We start from the raw sequence: 23,242 nt of genomic DNA on the forward strand, positions 1-23,242 counted from the left end.
GATTGCGCAAAAACGCCAATCTATGATTCAAGAGTTTAATTCTGGGAAAGAATCACGCACACTGTTGCCGATTCGGACTTCACGATACAAATGCCATCAAATGATTGCGCACACTTCCGATCTGAATGCCAAGAAGTAAATGCCTGGAATGAATCGCGCACACTGTTGCAGATTCGGAATTCACGATACAAATGCCATAAAATGATCATGCACACTGCCGATCTGAATGTCAAGAAGTAAATGCCTGGAAAGAATTACGCACACTGTTGCCGATTCGGAATTCACGATGCAAATGCCATGAAATGATCACGCACACTGCCGATCTGAATGCCAAGAATTAAATGCCTGGAAAGAATTGCGCACACTGTTGCCGATTCGGAATTCTCGATGCAAATGCCATGAAATGATCGCGCACACTGCCGATGTGAATGCCAAGAATTAAATGCCTGGAAAGAATTGCGCACACTGTTGCTGATTCGGAATTCACAATGCAAATGCCATGAAAACAATCGCACACGCGATTTCAAGTTTAGTCCCAAAACTCGAGTGTCACTGGAAAACAGAGTCAGGGGCCTAACCTGACCTCCGCCTTACTGCCCTCCTTGAAGATCACCAAATAAACTAGAGCAGGCCTGGAAATAACTGGATAGGCCTCAGGGATAGGAGCTCTGGAAAATGATGCTGCTTGCACCGGGACCTCTGAATAGTGAGCACATGGAGCTGGGCTGGCTCCCTTATATAGAGCCAAGCCCCGTCCACGAGCCACACCCAACCATGCTGCCAGAAAGGCTTCTAGAAAGTCTTAGAATAAAGGACCACACCCTGTAATCCTGCAACACGCCTTGCAAATGAACAATGAATTACAAACAGCATTAATGACTTTTCAAGGTGAAAGCTCTGCAAAGCAAATGGGTAATATACTGCTTAGAAACATAATGCATGTAATATGCCTCTGCATAAGGACTGTGTTTTTGCATTTACTTCGCCCGTAGAGCGTGCACTGTCCTGATGTTGACAATGCTCATCTGTATGTATGCCTGGGATGGGTTGGGGGTGAGGAGAATGGGACTGGGAAGTGGAAGTTGGAGGGCGGACAGTACAAATAAGGACAATGGCTGCCATCAGAGAGGAGACCAGAGCCTGGATCGATCTCTGTTGGGCCGCCAATCCAGTGTGAATGCCTCCAAGGATGCATCAGATTGTTGCATCTGGGCTTCCAGCCCCTGGATGGCATTCACAATGGTTGATTGCCCTACAGAGATGGATCTCAGGAGGTCAATAGCCTCCTAACTCAGGGCAGCAGGGCTTACTGGGGCAGGGCTTGAGGTGCCTGGGACGAAGGAGATGCCCACCCTCCTCGGTGAGCGGGCACGGCAACTCGCTGAGGGGCTGCTGGGATGGCAGTGCTGGTACGGGGGTGGCGTCTGAACTTGTAGCTGGGGTGGTCACAAAGGTGTCCGCCACCACCAGGAAGCTCCCATCGGCGGAGGTATCTGAGTTTGTATTGTCTCCTCCAGTCTCCGCTGTGGTGCTCCCCTCGCCCTCTGTCCCACTGGTGCCCTCAGCGTCGGTGGACTGTGCCTCCTGGGTCCTGTAGGATGCAGCTCTCTCCGTCGCCTGTGCCTCTGCTCCTCCGCCAGATGATGCTAATGCACATAAGGACAGGATGACAAAACAAGAAAGGGGGGGAGAGAGACAAAGGATACACTGGGTCAATGACTGCAACAACACCACCGTTGGTGTACACAGCACCCTCACACACAGGGGGCAGGCCTATGCACTATGCATTGCACTACCAGTGATATCGCTAGCCACCAAGGCATGAGGAGGAGCACACACCGCCAACTGCAGCACACCTGGGACCCACGATGCCCTGACCAGTAGTGGATGCTAACAAGCTAGGTAGGCAGTATTTCCCCTTCAGACCCTTAGCCACCAGAGGACCTGCACTGGTCTGGCCTGGCCTGGCCTGGTCCTAGGGGCAGCCACTGACACACAACCACCACTCGAATACCATCCCTCGAGCTGTGAGCTTCAATGATTACCACTGTACTCACCCCCTTGTGGCTGCCTTGATGCCCTCAAGCACCCATCTGCTCTGGATGGGCCACCGCCAGTATGCAGGCCATCAGGGGGGTCAGGGTTCGACGGGCACCCCTTCCTCGTTGGGAGGCCATCCCCAGCTGGGCCTCTACGGTCTTCTGTGCCCAGCATCTCAGGTCCTCCCACGGTTTGCAACAGTGGGTGCTCCGCCAGCTATAGACCCCCAGGGTCCACACCTCCTTGGCGATGGCACGCCATACCCTTCTTTTGATGGGCGCTGACCTGCAGAGGCAATACAGACAGGAGAACACCATTAGACAAACAGTCCAGCCAGTAATACAAATGGCCCACCATACCCGTTTCCAGCACTATTTGCACACACATAGCCCAGCACTCAATGTGTACCCAGCCAGGAGAACATCCCACCCCCTTACACAATGCCTTCACACACACCTCCATACATTCATGCCACATGCATCATTCCCACAGTGCACTCACCTGTTGGCCTGGAGGCCCATACAGCAGTCCATACTGGGGTAGGACCTCATCCACCAGTCTCTCCAACTCCTCTGAAGTGAAGGCTGGGGCCCTTCCCCCGGTCACACAGGCCATGGTAGGTTCCAGACACAGGTCCTCTCCTATGGAAGGTCAGGAAACAAGTGAGGAATCAGATAGAAAATGGCAGTCACGTCCGCTGCGGTGCATACTGTCACTGCCGGCGTAAATCACTATTGGCCACTGTACCCCTTAGGGCCCAATCATAACCATTGAGGAGTTGCACATCAGTTCCCGACCACCTCCTGCAACGGCGCACAACGTCAGCGGCATTACCTCACTTCCACCTGTCCCTCCACACAGGACAGGCGGCCTCCATTTCAGGGGGGGTGCAGGCCTATGGATTATTAATGTTTCACAGGAGAAATAGGCATATACTGGACAAATCACTGGACAAATCACACTGACCCATTACATGTTTACAGATTGCAGACTACTGTTGTGGCTCCATTGTTCCTTTTGTGACGGCCTCCTCAGATTCCTCCCTTAGATTCCTACCGCTGTGGATGAATAGGGGATGGAGACATACCCCCGTATACAGACCCCTGGTGGACTTGGCTACACCGGAGGACAGGCATGTAATACTCACCTATAGACTGGACAGGGCCAGAATCATCGATCTGTGTGCTCAATTTGAGCCTGACCAGATATCTGCTATCCGTCAGCCCACTGGGATCCCCCCTCTTGTGAAAATGCTATCAGTTCTCCATTTCCTGGCACCTGGTTCTTTTCAAGTGACAGTGGGCTTGGCAGCAGGAATGTCACAGCCAATGTTCTCAATAGTGCTTACAAGAGTGTTGTCTGCCCTGATAAAACACATGTGCAGCTACATTGCTTTCCTCCAGGTGGACGATTTGGCCACTGTGAAGGACGAGTTTTATGCAATGGGACATATCCCCAATATAATTGGTGTGATTGACGGAACAAATATTGCATTTGTCCGCCCGCCATAATGAACAGGTGTTCAAGAATCGGAAGAGTTTCCACTCTATGAATGTGCAGATAGTGTGCTTGGCGGACCACTATATCTCCCACGTCAATGCTAAATATCCTGGGTCGGTGCATGATGCCTTTGTCCTAAGGGATAGCAGCAGCCCAAATGTGATGGCCCAACTACAGAGGCACAGAGTGTGGCTAATAGGTGAGCCCTGGGTCCCACAAAATATATGTTGCTGTATGGCTATGGTATTGGCCACACAGGATAGTGTGTGGCTAAATTTGTCCCTCAATATTTGCAGTTGACTCTGGTTACCCAAACCTATCATGGCTGCTGGCCCCTGTGAGGAATTCCAGGACAACGGCAGAAGAATGTTAAAATGACCCACATCGGCGAACCAGAAGGATAATTGAAAGAACCTTTGGCCTCCTGAAGGCCAGGTTCAGGTGCCTCCATCTAACAGGTGGATCCCTGTGCTGCTCACCCAAGAAGGTCTGCCAGATAGTAGTGGCATGCTGCACATTGCACAACCTGGCCCTCAGATGCCATGTCACTTTTCTGCAGGAGGAGGAGACTGGAGATGCCCCTGTGGCAGCAGTGGACCCTGTGGACAGTGAGGATGAGGAGGCAGAGGATGAGGATGAGGACAACAGAACCTCTGTAACCCGTCAGTACTTCCAATGACACACAGGTGAGACAGTGTAACTTTACATTTCAATGAGATTGGTTGTATTCTGTGTGGCATTGCCATGCTGGTATTTCCCACTTCTGTGCCCACTTACTGTTCCCTCTGGCTATTCATTTTGCAGATGTTGTTGATTTGACAAATACTCCTTCCTGGTGTGATCACAACAGCCAGCTACAGATCATTAATTTAATACTCATTCTATGTACAGTTCATTTGCAGTGTTTGTACCTGTTTCAATCAATACATATTTGAAATACATGACATACTCGAAATCGATTGTTATTAAAGGGTGTTTCTTGAAGTGCTAATATCTAGAGAGGACAATGCAATGGTATGGGGTTATGATGGAGGAAAGTCCAGGGTATTGTTCCAGTCTGTTCATAGCACAGGTGCATTGTCCAAGGGGATATAAGAAGGGGAGCAATGGCAGTTCAAGGTGGACAGGGTGACTGAGTGGGACACAAGGGGGACAATCAGGAAAGTCTCATTTCCTGGCGGTGGTCTTGGCAAGTGTCTCTGGCTTCTGTCTGGATCGTAGGGAACATTTGCTGGGTGGTTCACCTTCTGCAGGGGGAAGGGTGCTGGTTGCCTGTAAGTCCTGTTGTGGGGCCTCCTGGCCACTAGCGGAAGTGGAGTGCTGTTCAGATGACTGGCTAGTGGCAGGGGCCTGCTGGTGTGAGCCTGCCTCCCTCATAATGTTGACCATGTCTGCCAGCACCGTGCTATGGAGATCAGGGTGTTGTTGATGGCCTGCAAGTCCTCCCTGATCCCCTGGTACTGTCCCTCCTGCTGCCGCCTGTTCTCCTGCATGCTGTCTAGGATCTGGACCATCATATCCTGCAAAGGTTGATAGGCTCCCAGGATCTTGGAGAGTGCATTCTGGAGAGTTGGCTCCCTGGTCCTGTCCTCCCCCTGGCACACAGCAGTCCTCCCAGTGTCCCTGCCGGTCTGTGCCAATTTCCCCTGAACCGGGTGCCCACTAACTCCAGGTCCCTGATTGTCTTGGGTGCGAGGTGTAGCCTGGGGTCCCTGTAGAGGTGGGCACACTGCTGATTGACATGTCCTGCGGACAGAGGTTTGGGTATGCTGGGTGGGTGCTGTGGTGGTGTTTCCTGATGGGGGAGTCTCTGTGGTTGTCTGTGACTGGGCCTGGTTAACCAGCTGTCCAGTGGTCCCTGATGGGCCAGGTAGATCGTCCAGATCCTGAAGTCTAGAGTTACTGCCATCACAGTGGGCCTCTTCTGTTGGGGGACTAGGTAGTGCTGGCACTTCCTCTCCGGTGACATTAGCTGGGGTACCTGTGAGGGTGTAGGTGATGTATTATGCTTCATGTCTGTTGGATTTGTACATCCCTGGCTTCCCCTCTATGGTTGTTGTTGCCCTGCCAGCTGTTACTTGTGTATGTTGGTTTATGGTGGGATTGTTAGTTCTCTATTCTGTGCATGCTTTAGTGATGAGTGTCCATGCAGGGCTGTGAGTGGTGTCCATGCATTGGTATGGCGTGCAGGGCTTGGCATTGGGATTAGTGAGATGTGATGATGGGGTGTGTGGGATGTAATGGAATGATGGGAGAAAGGGTGATGGTGAGGGTATGTGATGGCATGCAGGTAGGGGGGTGATATTAGTAGAGCGTTGACTTACCAGAGTCCAGTCCTCCTCCGACTCCAGCCAGGCCCTCAGGATGCAGTATTGCCAAGACTTGCTCCTCCCATGCTGTGAGTTGTGGGGGTTCACTGCCTGTCCTCTGGATAGCGAGCTGGTGTCTTGCTGCTATGGAACGTACCTTCCCCCGTAGGTCGTTCCAGCTCTTCCTGATGTCGTCCCTTGATCTGGGGTGCTGTCCCACGGCGTTGACCCTGTCCCCGAATATCCACCAGAGCTCCATCTTCCTGGCTATTGATATCTTCTGTACCTGTGCTCCAAATAGCTGTGGCTGTACCTTGCCGATTTCCTCCACCATGACCTGTAACTCCTCATCAGTGAAACGGGGGTGCCTTTGTGGTGCCATGGGTGTAATGTGATGTGTGTTGATGAGGGGGTGTCGGGTAATGTGTTGGGGTTTGTGAAGTGGGGTGCATGAGGGATGTAGAGGTGTAAGTGGTGTGTGTATGTAGTTGTGGAAGTGGTCTTGGTGTCAGTATGGTGGCACTTATTGGTATTCATGAAGGGTTGTGGGTACTGTGGATATGTGTTTTATAATGGTGTGGGTGTGTGGGTGTGGTGTGTGTATATGTGTCAGGTGTGTGTTGTTTGAATTGGCCAATGTGGTGTTGTATTGTCTGTGGGTGTCCATTGTGAGTGCGGCTGTGAGACATTTCATCCTTGTTGTGGTTTCCCTTACCTTTTTGCCTCTGTTTCCCAGGTTGTTGATGTGTGCTGGACTCTGATTTTGCCGTTTTTGTTACTCTGAGCACTTTACCACTGCCAACCAGTGCTAAAGTGCAAGTGCTCCTATACAAAATGTGTATGTAATTGGTTCATCCATGATTGGCATATTTGATTTTCTAGTAAGTCCCTAGTATAGTGCACTAGAGGTGCCCAGGGCCTGTAAATCAAATGCTACTAGTGGGCCTGCAGCACTGGTTGTGCCACCCACATTAGTGGCTCTGTAAACATGGCTCAGACCTGCCACTGCAGTGTCTGTGTGTGCAGTTTTAAACTGTAAATTCGACTTGGCAAGTGTACCCACTTGCCAGGCCTAAACCTTCTCTTTTTTACATGCAAGACACTCCTAAGGTAGGCCCAAGGTAGGTCCAAGGGCAGGGTGCAGTGTATGGTTAAGGTAGGACATATAGGGGGTCATTACAACCCTGGCGGACGGTGTTAAAGCGGCGGTAATACCGCAAACAGGCGGGCGGAAAAAAAGGGAATTATGACCGTGGCGGAAACCGCCAACATAGACAGCCACTTTAACACTCCGACCGCCACGGCGGTACAGACAAGCAGCGCGGCGGTCACCGCCAACAGACAGGCGGAAGACAAAGTACAGCCCACAGTATTACAACAGGCCAATCCGCCACCTTTTCTGGGGCGGATTCACCGTGGTTAAAACACGGCGGAAACAGTCATTTCAATGGGAAAATGCTCACCTTAACACACTCCACGAGGAAGGAGGGCACCATGGAGCCGGAACTCCAAATACTCCCTGCAATAGTGTTCCTGCTCCTCTACGAACATCAGCAACGCCGGCGCCGAAGACAACTGTGAGTACTGCACCTACGACATAGGGGAGGGGGGAGGCAAAAGTCACGGACACACACACGCAACACCCCCACCCCCACCCCGACCCTCGCACACTACAACACACACACCAATGCATTTCCAAACATCACAGTAACAACCCCCAACCCCCCTGGAAGAATGCAAAGACAAAAGGAAATGAGTGCAACCATTGTAATGTATCAAAATACAGTAAGCCAATATATACAGAAATATATACACAGTCCAAAAATATACATCACGATCAGTAGTGCAGGTATGCACCATTTAATGTCCGTGGACCACTGGGCCCAAAATGAATGGGCGAAGCCCACACAAGATACCTGTCCAGAAACGGAGAGAACACTGCAGGGGCATCAGATAGAAATACAACAGGCACCTCAGGGGGAAGGGAAGGGGGGGCACCTCAGCCGGATGACAGCACCACGCCAGATCCACAACGGGGCTCCATGCCCATTAATGTATCCTGGGGAGTGCAAAGCCACAGTCTCTCAAGTCTCTACAGTGGGTGGTTTGCCCACTGTACCATCCTGGGGAGTGCAAAGCCACAGTCTCTCAAGTCTCACAAGTGGGTGGTTTGCCCACTGTTAAATCCTGGGGAGTGCAAAGCCACAGTCTCTCAAGTCTCTACAGTGGGTGGTTTGCCCACTGTTACATCCTGGGGAGTGCAAAGCCACAGTCTCTCAAGTCTCTACAGTGGGTGGTTTGCCCACTGTTAAATCCTGGGGAGTGCAAAGCCACAGTCTCTCAAGTCTCTACAGTGGGTGGGTTGCCCACTGTACCATCCTGGGGAGTGCAAAGCCACAGTCTCTCAAGTCTCTACAGTGGGTGGTTTGCCCACTGTTACATACTGGGGAGTGCAAAGCCACAGTCTCTCAAGTGGATAACAGTCTCGACTGGTTCTGGAGGGGGACTGGTGCCCAGAGTGCTTCATCCTGTGCAGGACAGACGGAGTGGATGCAGGTCTCGACTGGTTCTGGAGGGGGACTGGTGCCCAGAGTGCTTCATCCTGTGCAGGACAGACGGAGTGGATACAGGTCTCCACTGGTTCTGGAGGGGGACTGGTGCCCAGAGTGCTTCATTCTGTTAAGGACTCAGGTAGTGGATGCTGTTCTCCACTGGTTCTGGAGGGGGACTGGTGCCCAGAGTGCTTCATCCTGTTAAGGACTCAGGTAGTGGATGCTGTTCTCCACTGGTTCTGGAGGGGAATTGGTGCCCAGAGTGCATCACTCTCCCTGTGACGGTCCCAGTTCCGTCACTGCCCCTGGCGCACATGGGCTAGCGATGCTTGTGTTTGCGGTGCTTGCCCTGTTCAGCGGTGCTTGCTATGGCGGTCTTTGCCCTGTTCAGCGGTGCTTGACTTTGCTGTCTCTGACCTGTTCAGCGGTGCTCGCCCTGTTCAGCGGTGCTTGCCATGGCAGTCTTTGCCCTGTTCAGCGGTGCTTGACTTTGCTGTCTCTGACCTGTTCAGCGGTGCTTGCCACGGCGGTCTTTGCCCTGTTCAGCGGTGCTTGACTTTGCTGTCTCTGACCTGTTTAGCGGTGCTTGCCATGGCGGTCTTTGCCCTGTTCAGCGGTGCTTGACTTTGCTGTCTCTGACCTGTTCAGCTGTGCTTGCCCTGTTCAGCGGTGCTTGACTTTGCTGTCTCAGACCTGGGCAGCGGTGTGTGTCATGGCGGTCCCTCATTGCCCAGCGGGGCTGTGGCTGCCGGGGCCCTCCTGGTCACTGACTCTGGCGGTGGTCTCCTGACCAGTGACGATTGTGCTGCCCTCCTGGGCACTGACTCTGGCGTTGGTCTCCTGACCAGTGACGATTGTGCTGCCCTCCTGGGCACTGACTCTGGCGGTGGTCTCCTGACCAGTGACGATTGTGCTGCCCTCCTGGGCACTGACTCTGGCGGTGGTCTCCTGACCAGTGACGATGGGGCTGGCGGTGGCGTCCTGGGCAGCGGGTATGATGGCAGCCTTCTCTGCCGTGCTGCTCTTCCCAGACTTTGGTGCTTTCTTCTGCCCCTTCCCCACCTTGGGAGGAGTCACAGCTGACTCAACACTCCCCCGGGACCCTTGTGAGTGGCTTGCCTGCAGGAGTCTCCACCCTCTCCCGTCGGGCACTGTCCAACTTCTGGTGCTTCACAGGGGGGGGACTGGCTGTGCTTTGGCTCCATGTCACACTGGCTGCCCTGGTGCCCGGTGCACTCCACATACCTCTAACAGGCACCACTGGTACCGGACATTTTTTGGCTGAGGTGCTACTACGGGACCTATGAATTGGAGGGGGGGGTGGTGGGAAAGAGGTCAACGTTGCTCAGGAAAAGTTTCTGACGAACACTGGGACGGGTAGCTGGAGGGGGTCTGGGAGTGGAGGAAGAGGAGGTGGTTGTAGGAGGTGTAACTTTGGATGACTTGGGTGCAGGTGCATGTTCTGGAGGCTGTCGTGAGGTGGATGGATGTTGGGTGTGTGTGTGCCCGCGTTTGTGTACTTTGGGAGGGGCGTCACAGACACACTGGGAGAGGACACAGGGGACTTGTAAATGGTAGTGGGGGTGGTGAGTGCAGGTGAGCGTGGTGTGGTGCTGGGTGTTCTGGTGCGAGTCCTAGTGGCTGTAGTGGTAGTGCATGCAGGTGAGAGTGTAGATGACACTGGGAGGGAGGAGGGAGACGACGAGGAGGGGGACACAGTGAAGGCAGTGGATGTTGCTGTGTCTGTATGTGGGTGATGCTTGTGTGAGTGCCTGTGGGATGTGTGGTGCCTATGTTTGCCTGAGCTGCCCTTGTGTGTTGAGGTGTGTGCAGGCTGGTCTGTAGGTGTGCTTGGGATAGGCTGAGGTACAGGGGATTGGGTCTGGGTGGAGGAAGTTGGAGGGGGGAAGCTAGGCACAGGGACAATGGCTGCCATCAGTGCTGAGGCCAGAGATTGCAGGGTTCGATGATGGGCTGCCTGACCAGAATGAATGCCCTCCAGGAATGCATTAGTGTGTTGCAACTCCCTTTGTACACCCTGGATGGCATTCACAATGGTAGACTGCCCAACAGTGAGTGACCTGAGGAGGTCAATGGCCTCCTCACTGAGGGCAGCAGGGGTGACAGGGGCAGGGGCTGAGGTGCCTGGGGCGAAGGTGATGCCCACCCTCCTGGGTGAGCGGGCACGGGCGAAGGCTAAGGGGCTGCTGGGAGGGCGGTGCTGGTAGGGGGGTGGCGGCTGTAGCTGTAGAAGTGGGGGGCACAGATGGTGCCGCCACCACAAGGGAGCTCCCATCGGAGGACGAGTCTGTGTCGCTGGTTGCTGATCCGGTGACCGCCGTGAAGCTCCCCTCGCCCTCCGTCCCACTGGTGTATTCGGAGTACGTGGTGTGGCCCTCCATGGCCATGTGGGATGCAGCCCCCTGGTGCTCCGGTGCCACTGTACCTCTGCCTGATGATGCTGATGCACAAAAGAACGGGGAGAGCACAAAAAGGGGTTGGGAAACAGAAGAAAGACAGGTTGAGTGCATGGCTTACCGCTACCGTTGGCGGACAATACAGACACAGCAGCCCCCTGCACTACGCCGCGCTCTTGGGCTCTACAGATGCAGTTCCTGGGATATGGCCTACATGGCTATGGTGGACATCTGCACACATAGATGACACTGGGGCATGTATACCTGTACTTGGCACTCTACAGAGGTGGGGTGGAGTGGCACATGGCCTGCATCACGGAGGGGCCTAGCCTACGGAACTCGCCCTGGCCTAGGGGAACCCACAGCCCTCCTCCCCCACCCAGACACCTTCATTGCGCACAAAGTCTGCAGAATGAGAGTGTACTCACCCCCTTGTGTCTGCTGTGATGCCCTCATGCGCCCATCCAACTCTGGGTAGGCAACCGCCAGGATCCGGAACATCAGGGGGGTCATGGTGCGACGGGCACCCCTCCCACATTGGGAGGCCATCCCCAGCTGAGCCTCCGCCGTCTTCTTGCTCCAGCGGCGAATGTCCTCCCATCTTTTACGGCAGTGGGTGCTCCGTCTCTGGTGGACCCCCAGGGTCCGGACGTCCTTGGCGATGGCACGCCAAATATCCTTCTTCTGGTGGGCGCTGACCTACATGACATGTACAGGGGAAGAAGAGAAGTCATTAACAACTGCACCGTCGAAGTGAGTGGCCCACATCCCTGCCCTTGCCATGTGGCACATGCATTCACACTCCATCATGCTCGCAGAACTCAGCCCCCTTCCTTCTTACATCCAGCCCTCTCCACACAGGCATAGCCCATACAACTTGCACCCTATGTACTCACCTGTTGGTCTGGAGGACCGTAGAGTGGCGTGTACTGGGGGAGGACCCCGTCCACGAGCTTCTCCAACTCCTGTGCAGTGAAGGCAGGGGCCCTTTCCCCAGACGCACGAGCCATTGTCTCTTCCAGACCGAGGTCACAGCAGCACTTGCAGTGTAGGTCCTCTCCTGTCGAAGATCAGGTGTCGAGTGATTCAACAGATAGAAAATGGCAGTCACGTCCGCGGCGGTGCGTATCATCACCGCCGGCGCACTGCGTCATTGGCTCCTGGGACCCATAGGGTCCAATGTTAACCAATGCAGCATTGCGCTGCGGTCTGCAACCGCCTACCGCGACGGTGTACAACGCCAGCGCATTTACCTCACATCCCCTTGTCCCACTTTAGAGGTCAGGCAGCCGCCATTTCAGGGGCCCACATGGCTTCATTTTCAACTGCGTCACACATACCTAGGCCTGGACTCAACACACATACAGACAACTTTTTGGAGTTTGTTTCGTGTTCTGTGTAGATGTGGGTACATACCTCTGAATTGCTTGACTCTGTGGTCACTGTTGTCCTTCCTAGGCACCGTCAGCTGGGACATGTGAGGAGATGGCAGAATCCTCCGGTGTACCGACCGCTGGTGGACCTGTTGACAATGGAGGAGCGACATTTAATCATCACCTACAGGTTTGACCGTGCCACAATCCAGGAACTGTGTGCCCAGTTGGAGCCTGACCTGATGTCAGCAATCCGCCATCCCTCAAGTGCAGGTGCTATCAGTGCTCCATTTCCTAGCAAGTGGGTCATTTCAAACAACAGTGGCCATGGCATCAGGGATGTCCCAGCCTATGTTTTCCAACTTGTTGTCCAGAGTGTTGTCTGCCCTGCTGAAACACATGAAGAGCTACATCGTTTTCCCTCAGGTGGAGGATTTGGCTACAGTTGACAGTAAAGGTGACTTCTATGCCCTGTGACATATCCCTAACATCATAGGTGCCATTGATGGGACCCATGTAGCTCTGGTCCCCCCCCACAGGAGTGAACAGGTGTACAGGAACCGGAAGAGTTATCATTCGATGTATGTACAGATGGTATGTTTGGCAGACCAGTACATCTCCCAGGTAAATGCTATGTTCCCTGGCTCAGTGCATGACGCCTACATCCTGCAGAATAGCAGCATCCCTTATGTGATGGGTCAACTCCAGAGGCATCGGGTGTGGCTATTAGGGGACTCTGGTTACCCCAACCTGTCATGGCTATTGACCCCAGTGAGGAATCCCAGGACCAGGGCAGAGGAACGCTACAATGAGGCCCATGGGCGGACTAGGGGGGTGATCGAACGCACCTTTGGCCTCCTGAAGGCCAGGTTCAGGTGCCTCCATATGACAGGTGGTTCCCTATTCTACTCACCAAAGAAGGTGTGCCAGATCATCATCGCCTGCTCTATGCTTCACAATCTTGCTTTGCGACGCCAGGTGCCTTTTCTGCAGGAGGATGGTCCAGATGACGGTGTTGTGGCAGCTGTGGAGCCTGTGGACAGTGATGAAGAGGAAACAGAGGAAGAAGACATTGACAACAGGGACTCAGTCATACAGCAATATTTCCAGTGACACACAGGTGAGAACACTTTCTTTACTAATACATTTACTTTCACACTTCTACCTCTATCCTGTCTGTCAATTTCAAGCAGTATTTGGTAACTGAGTTGTTCATTTCCATTACGGTTTCACAGGTGTGGTTACCAACGTGTGTCATCTGCTTGCATCCTTCATGTACTTGTGATGTGTGACATGGGTATGTTGACATTACTATTGAGAACAGATTTTGTCATTGTCGGCGGAAGTGGTGGGCAGTTCATTGTCCATGCTAGTGTCAGGGGCCCCTTGTAGTGCTACGGTGTCCCTCATGGTGTTCTGTATGTCCTTCAGCCATCGTCTCCTGGGAGTGGTGGTATGCTCCCATGATGGAGGAGAGGGCCTCGTGGAGAGTGGGTTCCCTTGGCCTGTCCGCCCCCTGTCGCACAGCAGCCTTCCCAGTTCCCCTGTGTTCCTGTGCCTCCGTCCCCTGGACCGTGTGCCCACTACCACTGCCCCCAGGTCCCTGTTGTTGTTGGGGTGGTGGGTTATCCTGGGTTCCCTGTAGTGGTGGACACACAGCTGATTGACATGTCCTGGGGACGGAGGTATGGGCCCGCTGGGTGGGTGCTGTACTGGTGTTTCCAGAGGGTGGAAGGTCAGTGTTGGGCTGTGCCGGTGCGGGGGAAGCGACTGTCCCGAGGCCCACGATGGTCCGGGCTGGTCATCTGGATCCAGTTGGCCAGAGCTGCTATCATCACTGTGGGCCTCTTCTGTGGGTGGGGTAGAGATGTCTGGACCCTCCTGTCTGGTGACGTTAGGTAGTGGTCCTGCAGGGGTATAAAAGCATGATTATTGCATGTGTGTGTGTCATGGTGTGCAATGGGTGGGTGAGCGTGTACCCCAGTGCTAGCATTCCTGTGTGGGGGCTTGTGTGATGATGGTTAGGGGTTGTTATGGGTATGTGCAGTGGGCATGCTTTAGTGATGGGTGTCCATGCTTTGTTGTGTCATGCAGGGCTTGGTGTTGGGATGTGTGGTTTGTGTTATTAGTACATTATTCAGGAGTTGGAGTGATAGGGGAGGGGGTGAGGGTGGGGGGGTGTGATAGCATGCAAGTACGGTGGGGGATATGATAGTTAAGATTTGACTCACCAGTGCCCATCCCTCCACCGACTCCTCCGAGGCCCTCAGGATGCATAATGGTCAAGAACTGCTCCTCCCATGTTGTTAGTTGTGGGGTAGGAGGTGGGGGTCCGCCTCCAGTCCTCTGAACCGCCAGGTGGTGTTTTGAGACCACGGAACGCACCTTCCCCCGTAGGTCGTTCCACCTCTTCCTGATGTCCTCCCGATTTCTTGGGTGCTGTCCCACTGCGTTGACCCTGTCCACGATTCTTCGCCATAGCTCCATCTTCCTAGCTATAGAGGTGTGCTGCACCTGTGATCCAAATAGCTGTGGCTCTACCCGTACGATTTCCTCCACCATGACCCTGAGCTCCTCTTCCGAAAACCTGGGGTGTCTTTGGCGTGACATTGGTTGGTGTAGGTAATGTGTGGGGTGGTGTATGTGGTGATGAGTGTGGTGATGTGTAGTGGTGTGTGGTGTTTTGTGCGTGGATGTTGTGTGGGTGATGGTGTTGTGTGCCTGTGGATGCTAGTATTGTTGATGGTGGTGTCTCTCTCTGGCCTTCTCTCTAATTGTGGTTGTAGGGGTTTGTGGGTGATGTGGGTGTGTGTTTTATATTGTGTTGGGTGTGTGGGAGTGGTGTTTGTATGTGTATCAGGTGTGTGTATTTTGAATTGTCCAATATGGCGGTGTTTTGGAGATGTGTGTGTATTTTGAGCGCGGCGGTGTGTACCGCCAATGGAATACCGCGGTTGAAAGACTCGGATTCGTGGGTCGTAATAGCATGGGCGTGTTTCTGTTGGCCTGACGGTGGAGGATTTGTTTTCGCCAGTTTATCACTGACCTTTGGTGTGGCGGACTTGTGTGGGTGTCTCAATTTCGGCAGATTCCGTGATGTGTGTCATAATAGCTGTGGCGGAATTCCGCGGCCGCGGTGGTGTATTGATGGTCTTCTGCACGGCAGTAAGCGGCTTTTACCGCCGATGTTGTAATGACCCACATAGTAATGTGTTTTATATGTCCTGACATTGAAATACTGCTAAATTCGTTTTTCTCTGTTGCAAGGCCTGTCCCTCTCCTGGGTGAACAAGGGGGCTACCTTTAAATATGATTAAAGTGTAGATTCCCTTTGGGAGCAATTAGACACATGGAGTTTGGGGTCTCTGAGCTCACAATTTAAAAATACATCTTTTAGTAAAGTTGATTTTAAGATTGTGTGTTTGAAAATGACACTTTTAGAAAGTGAGCATTTTCTTGTTTAAACCATTTCTGTGAATCTGCCTGTTTGTGGATTCCCTGTCTGGGTCAATTTGACAGTTGGGCTGGTTGCACCGCTCACTAGACAATGACACAAAGGGAGCTGGGGTGTAGTCTGCATTTCCTGATGAGCCATCTGTGCTAGAGGGAGGGGAGGAGTGGTCACTCACACCTGAAAGGGCTGTGCCTGCCCTCACACAATGCAGTGTCCAACCCCCTGGTGTGTGTCTGGGGCCTGGCCTGGGCAAGGCAGGATTTCTCAAACAAGAGAGACTTTTCTTTGAAGTAAGCCTACTTCAAAGGGCAAAATGGGTATACGAAGGGCACCCAAAACCACAGACTTTCAGAACATTTCTGGAAACCAAGAGGAACCTCTGCCTGGAGAAGAACTGAGGAAGAAGAGCTGCCTGCCTGTGACTGTGCTTTGTGGAGCTATCCTGCAGTTGCTGCTTCTGCCTGTGCTAGAGGACAAAGACTGGACTTTGTGTGCCTTCCGTCTTGTGAAGAACTATCCAAGGGCTTGATTTTGAGCTTGCCTCCTGTTGTTTGAAGTCTCAGGGACAGCAAAGACTTCTCTCTGCCAGCACCTAGATCCTCTGCTGAGACTCCTACTCTGCCAAGTGATGCTCATCCAGTTCCTGGGACCCTGAAAGGAGAAGCTGGCAGGCCCAGAGTGAGAAATCCACGCACCAACCGCCGTGCGAGGAAAAGATCAACGCAACTCCGATCCACGGCTGAAAAATCAATACGCTGCCGGCTTCGCCGCTGAAAATCGCCGCTTGCCTGCAGCGCAAATGAAAGATCGACGCACGCGGATGGAGAAATGACGCACAGCATCGCTGACGGAGGCTGGTGAGATTGCAACCCGCGCTGGAGTTTTCGGATCATCGTGCGGCTGGATTTCCAACGCAAACTTCGCTGGGCATGTAAAAACAGCGCAAGGCCTGCCTGGACCTGAGAGAGCTGACTGCATCGACACATCGCTCTCCTGCAGAGAGAAGAAACAATACACGCCGACCCGACTGAAGGAGAAACGACGCAAGGTCTCGCTCGTGAGTGATATCGACGCATCGTAATCCCTTTTTGGCGGACATTCGCCCATGCAGAGTTATTTTTCATGCGCCCAGGTACATTTCCACTCTAACAGCGTTAGCGTTGTTTTTAAAATTACATGAAGACTCTTTGTGGTTTTTAATTGATAACTTGACTTGTGTATGGTGGATTTTTGTCGTTTTGGTCTTGTTGTGTTTGGATACATATTTCCTATTTTACTAAACCTGTGTTGTGTAATTTTGTGGTGTTTTCACTGAGTTATTGTGTGTGTTGGTACAAATACTTTACACCTAGCACTCTCAAGTTAAGCCTGCCTGCTCGTGCCAAGCTACCAAGCGGGTGAGCGGGGGTTAGCTTTGGGTGATTCTCTTTTACCCTGACTAGAGTGAGGGTCCTTGCTTGGACAGGGGGTAACCTGACTGCCAACGAAAGACCCCATTTCTAACAGCATCAGTAGGTATGGTTTACCGCCTTTGAATGTCTGCCGTGTTGATTTGTGGGTCATAATGTGATGGGCCTTGTTCTGTTGGTGTAACGATGTAGGTTTTGATACCCGCACTTTATCACTGACCTTTGGGCTGGGGGATTTGTGTATGTGGCTGTATTCTGTTGGATTGGTGTGTGTGTGTCATAATATGGTAAACGGATATCTGCCGCAGTAAGTTGGCGGCCATCAGCATGGTGGTAAGCGGGATTTACCGCCAGGGTCATAATGAGGGCCTATATGTCACTCCATGTCCTGCAGAGAACATGTTGCACATTGTAATGAGAGTATAATTTCTTAAAGGATATGGTCCAGAATGTGATTGTTGCATGTGTTACTTCTCATTGGTTGTTGGAAAAGTGTTCATGAAGATGACTGTTCTGTGTTCTGTTCTTTGGAGAGCCACATAGCTCAAAGTGTTAGGTTCTGATTGAAGATCAGGTTTAGGATCTGCCCAGAGGTGAAAACAGGATTTTGTACAAGTTGATGTAGTTTAAAGGATATGGGATTTTGGAAGTAAGATTGGGTTTTTGGGTTTAAGAATAATTTAGCTCATATGTTGAAGTCTGAGCAAAATAAGTCAGCTGTTTACACTACAAGTGTAGAGACGAAAGCAGTGAAAGTTGGAACAGATTGGTAGATTTTGGTATACAGAAAAAGTTCTTGTAGTCATTTGGCCGAGATTTTACTGCAATCTAGATATAGTATCATTTTAACAAACCTGGGGCAGACGTGATAACTCAGGATGCTTAAAATCAGCCAGTTACAGCATACCAATAAACGGTGCTCCGCAATATATACAAACAACCTGCTTCCAAACTAGCAAACCACACACTTGATTTAAATGGATCAGTAGGCAGACTGTGGTGGGAGATGAAGTCTTGAATTTCATGTTTGTATTTTATATTGAGAAACAGGAATATTGCAATATTGAAAATGTTTGGGATATTTTGGTTAATTTTGACATATAATAACAACGCAAACATGCCCTTTTGTCAGTGGTAAAGAGTCTAATTTAATGGAAAATAATTGTAATTGTATTTATATAGCGCTTACTACTCCTGACGAGGTGTTGAAGCTCCTTTCGGTGAGTAGCATGCTACTCTGGAACCCAAAAGGATTAGTAGTAGATTAGTATAGGGAAATAGGAGTACAGTATTAGTATTAATATAGGGAGATATGAGTTAATTTGAGCAGGGTACACGTGAGTTGGTTCATTGGATTGAAAAGAATAATGGAGGGCTAGAAGAGGAAAGAATAAAGAAGTATTTATCAGGAGATCATAGTAGTAAGATGAGGTTTGGGATGAGTAAGTGAGAGATGAAGGAGGGAAAAGGCCGCAGAAAGAGATTTGGGATATCATGGTAGTAAAATTGGGTTTGGGATGAGCCAAAAGAGAGATACATGATGGAGAATTTAATAGGGTTGTTTGGGAGATCATTGTAGTAAACTGAGGTTTGGGGTGAGCCAGGAGGGTAAAGGAGGGAAGAGTGTAGGAATGGTTCTTTTGGAGATCATAATAGTAGAATGAGTTTGGGATGAGTCAGAGAGTGGAAATAGAGGATAGATTGATAGAGGTATAGGGTGATTGTGAGACAGAGTAAAGCTTTCGAGATAGTCATTTTTTTCTCTTGTACCGTAGGACTAAAGTAATATAAATATGTAGATACATGATTACATAGTAAGGGAATATATGTGTAAGGAATATAATATATTGAGATTTAAAGTTGCATCATATAAACATAGACGTTCAAGAGTTGCAGTATTTGAAGTTAATTTATTTGTGTACTTTTATAACATTATTTTATCTTTTCTCAATATTTTAAAAGTGAAATGCTTGTTGATAAATAGTTAAGATAATATTCAACTACTGTGATAGATTAAAAAAAAACAGAGACCCATAAGCATCTAATCAAACAATTTACAGAGAAACTATGCAATGAACTATGAACATGTTTAGCATAGTATAATATACACACATATACATACATAATACACATATACATAACTACCTAGTGGTGGTCGCCACTAGATAGTTATAGTTAGTACCATGTTTCTCTAGAAATCCTGTTTTTTGAGTTTCCTATATCTTTGGCACCGTTTGATGAATCTTCACGAAAGTTTCCTGAGAAAGTGCCCTTATGATTCTTGTTGTGTATAGAAAGTTTCGGGCTGATGCGTCAAGCGGGGGCTGAGAAAAAGGGGGGTCAGAAAAGTTGAGTTTCCCATGTTAATTCCCATAAGACCTTTAGACACTGCTACAGCCAAAATCACTACATGGAAGTACACCAAATTTGTAAGAAAGATAGCTTTCTATATGTAGATTAGGCTTTCACTTATTTGGTGTAAATCCATCCAGTAGTTTAGGATATATTAAGGGGAAAACAACTGTGTATATTTGTGATCGCGAAGACTTCACAAACAATGACGAGCTTGCGCAGAATAATGCACAGCTCTCATTGGCTGCCAACACTTCAAACGAGGAAGTGTTGGCCGCCATCTTGGGACTCAGCTTGAGATGACTCTCAGAAAAAAGTGTTAAAAAAAGACAAGGGGTCAGGGTAGAGTCACCCTGGCCCCTTACCTCTGGTTTTGGGGTCCCAGAGGGACCACCCCCAGGGAAGAAATGCATAAAAAAAAAGAATTACCACAAATTTGCAACACTGTCACAAATTTATTGTAAAAATTTTAAAAAAAGAAAAAACAAGCACGGGCTGCAGCACCTGTTTTGTTAATAGGCCCTGGTGGGCCAGATCCCGGGGGCATCGTGTTTTGTTAAAATAGGGGGGCCTCCTGGCACCCCCACAACCATGGGAACCACCACCTCCCTAGGGCATTTGCTAAATTTAGTGCAGGGGGCCATGTGGCCCCTGTGTGTTGGGGCCACGTGTCCACGGGCAAAGTGTTTTTTTTTTATGTGGGGGAGGCCCAACACCCTCTCCCACAGCCCTGGGGATCACCACCTCTGCAAGGCATTTATGTAATTTGGTGCGGGCCATGCAGCCCCCTGCACTGGGGGGACCACCACCTCCCTGGGGCAAAATGGTCTTTATGTATGGGGTAGGCCCAACGATCTCCCCAGGGACCACCACCTCTCTGTGGCATTTATGTAATTTGGTACAGTGGGCCATACAGCCCCCCGCAGCCCTCAGGACCACAACCTCCCTTAGGCATTTAACTAATAAGGTTCGGGGGCCGCATGACCCCTCTGCAGCCCTGGGGACAACCACCTTCCCGGGGCAAATAGTAAAAAAAATGAAATGGGGGCCATTTTAGACCCCCAACCCCTGGGGATGCCACCTCCCCGGGGCTATGCTAGTTGGAGAGAGGCTGCACGGCCCCCCTTGAGGAGCCACTGATGGCCTTGAGAACCGCCAACGCCCCAGGGCACCCGGGGACATAGCTGTTTGCTATGGCTTGGCTGCAGCTTTGACAGCTGCAACCAAGTCACAGCAAACATAACTCTGCTTTCTGACAGCGGGACCTGTCAAACAGGTCTCGCTTTCAGAAAGCAGAGTTTTCATCTGTCTTTCCTGCACGCAAATTTGACAGATGAAAACATTGATCCAGGAAGCAGGGAGCTGCTATGAAAAGCAGCTCCCTGCTTACAGGAGCAGTGCCGGCTCATGCCTTGAGGATCCCCTGCGATCCCAGATAGCCTGTAAAGGGCAAAGAATGTAAAAAAAATAAAAACAATCAGCTGGAACAGATAGCCCATAAAGTCTACACAAACAAAGAGAGGATATCATAATGGTGAAGGTCACATGACCATCAAACTGAGAGTTCAGGTTTCGACTCCAGGTGTATCAATAGCCATTTCCCTCCTTTAATTTCTTTACAACTGCAAATGTTTAAAGCTCATACTGAAAGATGATCTTACTCTTTTTAAGTGACAAATATATTGTTCTTTTCAATTTGTACGGAAATGTCTCATTCTAAGTATATCATGAATCAAAGCCTAAAAACTCTCTATCTCTCTTCCTCTCACTCTCTTGCTCTCTATTTTAATCTTTCTCCCACTCACACACCCCCTCTGACCCTTATGCACCCACTCACAGACCCACTCTGAAACTCACACACACTCACAGAGCCACTCAGACCCTGGTAGCCCCACTCACAGCGCCAGTCAGACCCTCATGCACCCACTCACAGACCGAATCAGACTCTAATGCAGCCACTCACAGACCCACTCAGACTCTCACACACCCACTCACAGACCCACTGGCACCCTCATTCACCCACTCACAGACCTGCACAGGCACTGACGCACCTACTAACATACTGATGCACGGACTCTCACACCCAGACAGAGATTCTCACAGCCACTGTCACCCCCAGATACATCCTCTTACACCTATTCTCACACAACCTGAAAGATAGGCTGTGGCCAACTCCCGCCGCGCATGGCCAAAGGGCCACGTGCAGCGTAGGATTGGGTGGTTAGGGGGGTTGGCCACACGGACTGGCTCAGTATAACCAGTATAATTGTATTGCAAATGTTGCAGTGATAATATCAAAGATGACATACACGATCTCATCAGTGATATAATATGTGGAGTAATTAACTTTGCATGGCGAAGGCGTGAGTTATAGTTAACTTAGGGCACGAGTTATAGTTATGTGAAAGAACTATAACTATAACTTCTGAATTTCTTTGCTTTTGTATGAGTAAATTCAAAATCTAACTATAATGCCCCTGTAACCATTGGTTTCTTCAGTGAATATAAATATATATATATATATAAATATATATATATACACACACACACACATATATATATATATATATATATATATATATATATATATATATATATATATATATATATATATATATATATATATATGTTCACAAAATATATATATACACACACACCTACATACACAGATATATACATTTAGCCGTAAGTAAAAGCAAAATATACATTTGTTAAAGAGACCTAAAGAGTATGTATGCATTTTAAGATGAAATAGATATTATATATCTTTGAACAAATAAATGCACATATCTAGATATATACATGTAATCAAATTATAAATGTTTACATACACAGAGATAAGCCTTTCATTGCTGTTTGAGTCTGGTGGTTATGTAGGAAAGAGCCAACCTTTGAATAGTTTTCTGAAGATAAGCTAGAACAGAGAAAGATATACACCTATTGTCTTTTTCTTGTATGGTGGTGTTTTGAGGCGGGGTGCCAATCTTAAGCAGAGGTTTCTTTGTTGAGTGTGTTTGGTGATTTTATTCCTGATGAAAAGTGGTCCTGTTCCATGTATTGCTTTGTGGGTGATACAAAGCGGCTTGAAGGTAGACCTTCTGGCAACTGGTAACCAACTCAAGGCAGGGGGGATGTGGGCTTGTGGCTTTACAAGTAGGAGTAGTCTGGCAGCAAAGTTCTGAATTTGTTGTAGTTTTTTCATAGTAGATAGAGATGATCCATGGTAGAGGCCATTGGCGTAACCCAGTTTAGATAGTATAAGAGAGACAGTAGCCTGCACTTTATGTGGAAATCTGAGGTGGGGGAAGATGCTTCGCAGAGTTTTCATAGTGCTGAAGCTTGAGCTTGCTAATTTGCCCACTTGAGCGTACATTGTTTCCTTAGAGTCCATGGTAATTTCAAGGTTTCTAACCTCCTTAGATACTTTAGGAGGTGGTCCCAGATCATCAGGCCTGACACTGAGTGGTTCATAATTGTTCCAATTGCCACATGTGAGTACGTCTGTTTTGAAAGCATTCAGTTTGAGATGGCTCCATGTTATCCACTGATCAAAAGCTCTTAGACAACTGAAGATTTGTGAATTTCCAATGTCTTTGGGGCATTCCAGTTTGAGGAGTATTTGTTTATCATTAACATAGTTGTGGCATGTGAGTTGAAATTCATTGATCATTGCCAGTAATGACATCATGTAGATGTTGAAAAGCATGGGTGATATGATTGGGATGTGAGGGACCCCTGCTTTTGTGAAGTAGAGTTTGAACGAGAAAGGGGGAGTATGGATGACATTTGTTCTGCTTTGAAGGTAGGATGTGATCCAGTCGAGAGCTGTTCCCTTT

The sequence above is a fragment of the Pleurodeles waltl genome, chromosome 3_1 (assembly GCF_031143425.1).
Source record: "Pleurodeles waltl isolate 20211129_DDA chromosome 3_1, aPleWal1.hap1.20221129, whole genome shotgun sequence".
Taxonomy (NCBI): Eukaryota; Metazoa; Chordata; class Amphibia; order Caudata; family Salamandridae; genus Pleurodeles; species Pleurodeles waltl.